The 8,966-nt window shown below is 33.6% G+C and overlaps 1 protein-coding gene across 1 annotated transcript in view; it reads left to right on the top strand.

The window, feature by feature from the left end:
• Positions 1-8,966, top strand: part of LOC107442536 (neurogenic locus notch homolog protein 1) — a gene marked incomplete in the record, with an annotated part of 313,056 nt that overhangs the window by 123,611 nt on the left and 180,479 nt on the right.

Genomic DNA, 8,966 nt, shown 5'->3' with positions numbered 1-8,966 from the left:
CAGTCTTGGTGGGCTCTCACTCATGCATTGGATCTGACATGACTCAAAGAGATAAAATTATGAATGGCTTGCGAGCCATCCAACTACTACGGGTTTCGCTGAGCAGTTGATATTTAAAATCAAAACTTTCAGATTTCTTGCTAGTATTGCTAATATTTTAAAAGCCTCATCACGAAGGAGTCAAACTAGAGTAGATATAAGATGATGCGGAGTACCTGGCCGTGAAGCGGGCATCTCACCCCTTCTTCTGCTAAGTTGGCACTCTGGCGACTCTGACTTTTGGCTTTGTGATGAAAATGTGAATTCACACTAAGAAGTGCTTGTCTTGTGGAGGTGGTGACTGGATTGTAGTCTCGTTCCTGCTAATCTTTGTAGGATCCAGGGAGAAGAGATTGTAGAAGTTTGACTAGGTCCTCGCTCAGAGGAAGTTCCTGTATTTCCTTAAAAATATGCAGTTGTCTGGTCGCTTGGCTGGTAGCATTCATTGTCTCATTTTCTGGAGTTCTCTGAAACCAGTGTAGCATGCTGGGTGGTCGCCTTTGTAGTTAATTCAAGTCGGCGGTGAGTCTCTGGGTTTCATACATTCGTATGTATGTATGAAACTTCATGCAAGTAGGTTCTGCAGTACATGATCGTTGCGTGTGTCCAAACTTTTGACAGCGATAGCATTGGATTTGAAATCTGCCTCCTCTTAAACGTTGAATCTTTACTGGGATGTCCATGATCTGGGAGATGTTTTATATTTCTCAATAAGAGTCATTATGTGATAGGATAATAAGAAAAAGCTGGAGGAGCCTAAGCAGTGATCTTAATAAAATTATTATATTATTTAATTATAGTTTTATTTTTATTATTTAAGCGAATTCAATACCGTTAATGGTACCTTTTTGAGCCTCATAATGACACATACTGTTCTTGACAATCACAGCTAGACACCACCTCCTCTAAACGGCCTATCTGCCCTATGAGTGGTATAGTTGGGGACGCTAATTTTCTTTTATTTGCTTAGATGTGTTTCGGTAATTAACATCACATCTGGATCATTTCTGTTAATGAAATCTTTTAACTCATCCATTTTTCGTAGAACGCCATTTGCATTCCAGTTAAAAATTGAAATGTGATGAATTTTTTTAATTTTAACGTTCATTATTTTTGCTAAGGTTTTTACAGCTTTTAAGCATATCTAAGATGCCAGAATTTTTTAGTTCTCCTAGGAGATCTTTTAGTTCACTAATCATGTCTTTTGCGTCATAAACTAATACAATTTTAATTTGTGATTTTTGATGTTGTATTGAGGAGATGACTAATTTATTTTAGAAGAACTAGTGAATGACAATGGAAAGAAAAACATAGTAACCTGCCTTTAACGTCAAAGGACTCACTATCATTGCCAGAGCTTTTAATACGTTACCTACTTACGATATTTTGTAGTATCTTTTTTCGATGGTAGTACTAAATAGGTTAGTTGTTGAAATTGTTCTGAATTTTCAAAAGATTTCAACAGTTTTAACTTTGTCTACTTTATATATTTGAAAATTACATTTTATTCGTGTTGCTTGCAGTTTAACTTAAGTTCATCTTTACCAAAGGCAAGGTGTTAGTACTGCGGATTAAATGATAGAAGGGAAAGCAGGCGTTACTGTTTAATGTGTGTTTATTTTTCATGTTTTATTGTTCCTGTTGTTTTTCTTTAATGCCCCCTCTACAGCCATTCGCCAATTATTGATTTTTTATAGATACAGTGAAATGGGTTCGCTGTTTTATTTCGTAAATTCTACTTATTTCTGTGCGATTATTCTTATATTTTTATTTGATTGTTTTATTACTTAGTTCACTGGCTGATTATAAGGGAGGTCTCGTCGGCAAATTGCATTATAAGGCGGACCTTTCGGAGCATATATTGTATTCTTGCTGTTGCCATCAGCTTTATTTGTTTGTAATGTTTGGTTTTAATAAATGCCACGGATGTGGCCTGGCCGATCTGGTAGGTCGGCTGGGCGCATGTGCAGGCTGTCGAATCGCGGCCCCCTCTGCTGGGCTGTCGCGGCGGCGGGTCATACCCTCCGAGTGCCCAAATTTGGGTGGGTCGGAACATATCACTTCTTAATATTTTGAACTCACAATGCTAATATTACAATATTAAAGAAATCAGAAGCTAAACTAAAGAATTTTAAATGCGAGCAAAGCAATTTTTTTTGTTTAAATAGTCCATATCACCTAGAACTTATTTTACAAATAAAAAATAAAAAAAATGATCCAAGTGAAAAAACAATTTTTTTAGTTCTTTGCTTTGTCTTTTCTTTTTCTTTTTTTGGTTCTCTATGACTTAGCTTTATTGTAAGAGCTAATGAAATGCTTTTGCCTGTAAGGAGCAACCGAGATTTCAGGATGTAAAAAGATGTTCGTTGAGATATTTTTCCCTACAAATCCAGGCATGTTCATCAAGGTAATTCTGCCGTTTTCTTTTTCTAGATATACCAAACTTGATCCTAAGTTCCACAGTAAGTCAAAAATTTCATAGTCCTTATTCCCCAAGAGCTGAATGAACTGATTCAAAAATGCAATTTAATTCCAAGAGTTTTATTATAAATTTTATAACCGCCGTTGAACAGATGACCCAATTTTGGTTTTACGACTACTAATGTCCGCTGCCTTGTAATTTTGAACCCAGTCTAGAAGACAAAGGAACTCCTGGATCAAGTAAAGGATGAAATTTTGCTTTTGCTGTCGACTTTTTGATGGAACTAAGCCGCATTTGAGTTACAGTGAGAGGGAGACCACGTTAACCCCCCACGGTTAGCCTGCCGGCAAAAGGACTCTAACCCAGGATTCGTCTTCCACTGAGGAATTTTCACGTCAGCACTGTGGTTGGTGCAAGCCTTATGTGGATTCGTATAGACCAGCAATTGGTGGGATTCAAACCTGGTTCACCTCATTGGAAGGAGAAGGACCTATCCTATCCCCTGAGTCACCGCGGCTCAATTCCAAGAATTTTATTACCCTCGTTGAAGAGCTGATAGACTTTTTTGGGTTCACAATTAAAAATGTTCAACTCCCTTACCTTGCAATTTTACCTTTGTGGAAGATTTTTTGATGGAACAAACCCGCACTTGCGTTATATGGGTAGGAAAACCATGAAAAGCTCCCACCATTCGCCCGACAGCAAGAAGATTGTAACCCATGATCAGTCTACTAGTGAGGATATTTTACCTCTGCACTGCGGTCGGTGCAAGACGTGGGCAGAATTTGTATCAATCAGCATTCGCTGAGATTCGAACCCGGTTCACCTCATCGGAAGGCAAATGCTCTTTCCTCTGAGCCATCACTGCTCAAACGATATTTTAAGTCACTAGTCATTCTGTAGAGCTTGGAACATGTCGAATATTATTCACAATTTGTATATTTCTGAAGAGAATGAAGTTTTTAACCAGGTAATATTTTACTGCTTCAGTTTCTTAGGATTATTTATTTATTTGACAAATATGTTTTAATATTTTGCCAAATTTTACAAACAGCATGGGGACTAGTTAAATGTGTTTTATTTTAATATGTAGTTATGGCACAAAATTGCTCTAAATTAGTTTTTATAATTCAGAAATTAAATTAAAATTATCAATTTCATTTGTCACTTTTGGAATTGGCGAATCAGCAACCCTTGAACTGTATTTTGTTTTTTTAAGAATAATTTCGTCATGAAATTACGTGGTTTGTAACGAGACGCTAACTCTCAACTTGGAACCTTATTGTATTGCAGTGGGTGAGATAGTTGCCAACTGTTCCGATTGGGTGAAAAGATTTTATTTTGATGCGAAGAATTAAAATTAATTCCTAATTAATTTTGTTTATTTTCGCCCATGCTTTAAAAGATTCACTAAATTATTCCCTTCACTTCAGATTTCAAATGGATCTGGATACCTGACCCAAACATGTCTTTCTTCCTCATTTATCTTGTCATTAACACGTTGAGCGTCGCGTCAGCCATCGGTGGCTGACACTGAAAATGCATTTAGCCGCGTCAACCACCAGTGGTTTACATTGAAATTACATTTAGGCAGCGTCAACCACCGGTGGTTGACACTGAAATTACATTTAGGCCGCGTCAACCACCGGTGATTGACACTGAAATTACATTTCGGCCGCGTCAACTACCGGTGGCTGATACTGAAATTACATTTAGGCCGCGTTTACCACCGGTGGCTGACACTGAAATTACATCTAGGCCGCGTTAAGCACCGGTGGCTGACACTGACCTTTCACATAGGCCGTTACCGTTGTGGCCTGACGGGCAAGACAGGTAAAATTAGCGTGGCACTCAACGTGTTAACTGTACATCACCTAACGCTTATTCATTAGTCCTAAACTTAGTATAGATAATAGTGCCATTCCAGATCAAGTTGATTTGTGTCAACGCTGTAAGTATATTCAAGTTATATTCTTATTGTACATTAATATCGAATATCGTCATATGCGCACCATTGAGTTTAGATGGTCCATGCTGCATCACTTGTACAGAAGTGTGCAATTAACCTCAGGGAGGCTTTATTCTGCAACAAAGTGGTGTATAAGGTGAGCTGTTAATTTATTTAGAAATGATGGTGAGCAAAAACCTTTTATATTGAATTTATTATAGCAAGAATCATGCATTAAAAGACTACCACTCAAAAATATTTACTCGTGCCCGGAGCAAGTTGGTATCTCTGCTAAAGCTTACCTAAAAGCTACTTACACTATCTCATCATTTTTAAAGAAATTTAACTGTCGACAGCTTATCACGAAGTATTCATCTAAGAGTTGGATTTCTTTACATGCATCAAAATTGTTTTCAATCAATTAAAAAAAAAGAACTGGAAAAACAATATTTTTAAATCGGCTTATTTACTTCCGTTTCGTTTTTATATAATAATTGGTGTTTTACTGGAAACATTTGCAAATAAAGATATCCAGAGACAATCTGATGAAATAAATAACAATAAATAAAAATTATCTCGTGAATTCATGCTGATAACATCTGGAAATCGTACTTCAACACAAACATTTCATAACTAAACAATAGAACTGTGTCTATGCAATATGATTAGATACAGTTATATATTCCCGAAAGAACAATGGTTGTCTATCTAGCCTTGGATTTGATACACCACCAGAAGCTACTATTTTTAATTACCTAAAATAAATGAGTTTATGTTGTCTGCAGAAATGATAGGTATCACAAAGAAGCAAATCTAATCTATATATATATAGTTTTTAATCGGTTTATTATCGGAATTTAGCTTCCGTTAAAACATTTTTTTAACAAAAAAATGACTTTTTTTTTAGTTTATAGTTAAATAATTACATGTCTATATTTGTTCATTATATTATTGTATGGTAACCATTTTTTGGGGGGTAATGCTTAAGGTATACTTCTCCCCTACTATGTAAACGTGTATGTTAAAATCTTCTTATATTAATTACGAAAACATACCTGCTAACTTACAGGAATTTTACGAACGCTAATTTTCAGTAGTAGCCTATTTTATGCATTAATTTATAACTCTGGATTTCAAAAATATGATTTCATAATATTTTTACCACTACTACATGAGGAATATAAAAAAACATATGCAAGAAGCTCAAAATTTTACTTTGTAGTTAAATTACAATGATTAAGCTACAATAAGTAATTATACCTGTGGTAATTACGTTTTTGCTTTAATGTAAGATTTTTTTTGTTTTGCTAATCCGATTTCGAATAATTTCGCACACTACAATCGGCAATTAAGAAGTTCGTCATTTTATTCCAGTTCTCTCATTATGAGGCTTTTAAAATGTAATAACCAATTAACGTAATGGAAATCCTATTTGTGTTACATATTTCTGTTAACGTTCGCTACCACAGCTAAGATATTTCTCACGAATCTTAATCGAACTTAAGTCTGTATAAGCCTGACAAAATTTCAAAAAGGTACTAATAACTTTAATGATTTCACACTGTTTCTTAGCTACCAATACGAAAATTTTTTTAAAAAAAATTGTAAAAGGTGACAGTTATGGAAAAAGTATAAAATTAAAACAATAATGTTAATAATGAAAACTGACCCGGGACAACCTGATTGGTAGGGTGTTGGGCCCATGTCCAAAAAGTCGTGAGTTCGATACCCGCTGACCGAAGTCTCCCCGTATAATAAATGTTGACTGATGCACGTTAAATCTGTCTGATCACAATGTCCTCCATACCCCATAACAAATCAATACCTCTGGAGATACTGAATTGGAGATTGATCTTTCTTTGGTTCAGGTCAAAATTACGATCTGTGGATGAATAAATAGATGTACTGATGGGTCCTCCCTGCTAAACGGGCTGTGACATGTGTGTGTGAAGACGTATTCTTGGCCATAGATAGTGCCACTGAAAAACATCCTCTGCCGTTTCGCTTGATTACCAGCAAGCAGGCTTGCTGGTATTGGCAAGTGACATTAGAAACAACAACAATAATAATGATTACTTCAGAATTCTATTTCTAGAGTTTTAGTTTTACTCTTCTATTTAATAAAAAAACTAATTCTTTTTTTGTTCTATCTCAATGTGTACTCTAAGTAGTTATTCAATAGTAATATTTTTTTCTTTTTATTAAAATATAGTGCCACAGCCGCAATTTTTGCCGTTTAACTCCAACCATTTATATTTTGTTACATATGTTCTGTTGTTTTTTTTCCACAATTCAATTTATTTTAGAGTTATTGCAATTTTAAGAGTTTTCCCTGTGAATTTTGTTTCTTTTTCTCTTTACGATACATTTTATTTTGCTGCCCAAAGTCATACTCATAGAAACTTGAAATTAAGAAGGTAATGTAGATAAAATTACAAGAAAGTAGACGAAGTAGAAAAAATCCAAAATAAAAAATAAAATTTTTAAAAACCACGTTTTTGTAGTGGAGAATAATAATTAAAAAAAATTGAAAAACGAAAAACGTGGGGCGCATGAAATACATAACAGTAATGTTATATTAGTGTGTGTATGTGTGCTCATGAGAATATGTGTATGTATAACTGTAATTGTAATTGTATCTGAATGTGGATGTGGAATATGTTTGTGTATATGCATATGTATGTGGATGTATATGTGGTTGTGCATGTGTATGAGTTAGAAAATGTGTATATGTACTGTTATGTATTTCATGCGCCCCACGTTTTTCGTTTTTCAATTTTTTTTTAATTATTATTCTCCACTACAAAAACGTGGTTTTTAAAAATATTATTTTTTATTTTGAATTTTTTTATTTTAAATTATAATTTTTTTAATTTTTAATTTTTATTTTATATTTTTTAAAAATTATTACTTTTCAATTATTATTCTTCACTACAAAAAACGTGGTTTTTAAAAATATATATTTTTATTTAGATTATTTTTCTTAGTCAAGAGTAGTCAAGACTACTACAAGACCACTACTAAAATAATAGAACTTTCATTTTAAATTAGGGATACAAAAATCTTTATAGAAAAACAATACCTTTACGACTTTCATTAGTTTTATGCTGATGACAACCAAAACAATCTGGAAATGAATGAGGAAAAACTGGATCCTACCACGTGATTTTTCAGCCAATAAAAATACTCCGACAATAAAAATCTTTTCACCTGACATGTAATACTAATTTGAAATAATGGAATCGACAACAAAAGACAATCTCGAAAATAATTTTTTTTTTAAATTTTAATTTTATTTTACTTTGTATGTCTTTTTTCTCTTCATTTTCATGCATTGTCATCCAATTCTGAACTATGTGCCAAATTTGAAGTTTGTAGCTAGTCGGGAAGTTAGTTTAAAATCGATTACAAAATTCCACCCGGACAGACATACACGAAGGCAAGTTTATATAAACGTGGTAAAATAGTTTATCTGAAGCCCGATAAAATGCAACAAAAAAATTAAAAATTTTACGTGCTGATTCTGAACTTGCTGAAAATTTTGTTTTGAAGATTCGAGTATATTAGGAAGTTATTTCAAATATGAGACCTCCACGTGAATTTTTCATTCATTATTTGTTTATTTTTGGATTTAAATACTGACTTTTTAGCATATGTTATACAAACTTCATTCTTCCCTCATGAGATCTTAATTTCGTTATTTTATACTAAACAACTTAGGCAAAACACTAGTCGGTCTCTATGTATTCCCAACTTTAATGCTTTTGTCATCATTTCTATTTATTAGGCTAATCATTCCGATAATTAGAAATACCCTAAATAAATTTTTTTTATTATCTAAAATTATTTTCATTGTCCCATTTTGTTATTAGATGTTCCAAATTACAAATTATACCTCTTGGGGTGCTGAATTGGAGATTGACCGTTCTCTGGTTCAGGACAAAATTACAATCTGTAGATGGATGTATTAATGGCTTCGCCTTATAAACGGGTATGACCTTTGGATGAGGCAGATGTCGAATTCTTGGACATAGATGACGCTACTGGAAAGAAGAACAATCGCACCTTCAGTGCCTTAATGGCCTGCTACAACAACAACAACAACAACATTAAAAATATAGTTAAAGAATTGAAAAACGAGCCTCACAATTTGTTTGCAATTGTACTCATTTAATTTCACTTTGAATGTTGTAATTTAAGTGCCTACGATATAACTGCAAACCGGTATGCATACATACAAACACAAATTCTTTATTCTCTTTTCTCAATAAGTGCATAGCAACTCGCTCTCGAGTAATGAGAGAAGAAATTTAACATTTGAAAAAAAATTTTATAGGAAAAAAAACTTTATAAATAGCGGTTAGTACAGTTGTTAGCTCGTAATTGTTATAACTAAGCCTCGTCAACGATTAAAATAACTTTTAGTTTATTATTTCTAATCATGTCCCACAATTTATTCTTACGTCAAATTTATTTAGTAGAGATCTAGAGATTAGTGTTCATATCTAGGTAATCGCATGTGTCGTCGCGATTGACATATTAACAAAATTATTACTA

Source organism: Parasteatoda tepidariorum, chromosome 9, assembly GCF_043381705.1.
Source record: "Parasteatoda tepidariorum isolate YZ-2023 chromosome 9, CAS_Ptep_4.0, whole genome shotgun sequence".
NCBI lineage: Eukaryota > Metazoa > Arthropoda > Arachnida > Araneae > Theridiidae > Parasteatoda > Parasteatoda tepidariorum.
This window is presented reverse-complemented; position numbering and strand designations above follow the sequence as displayed.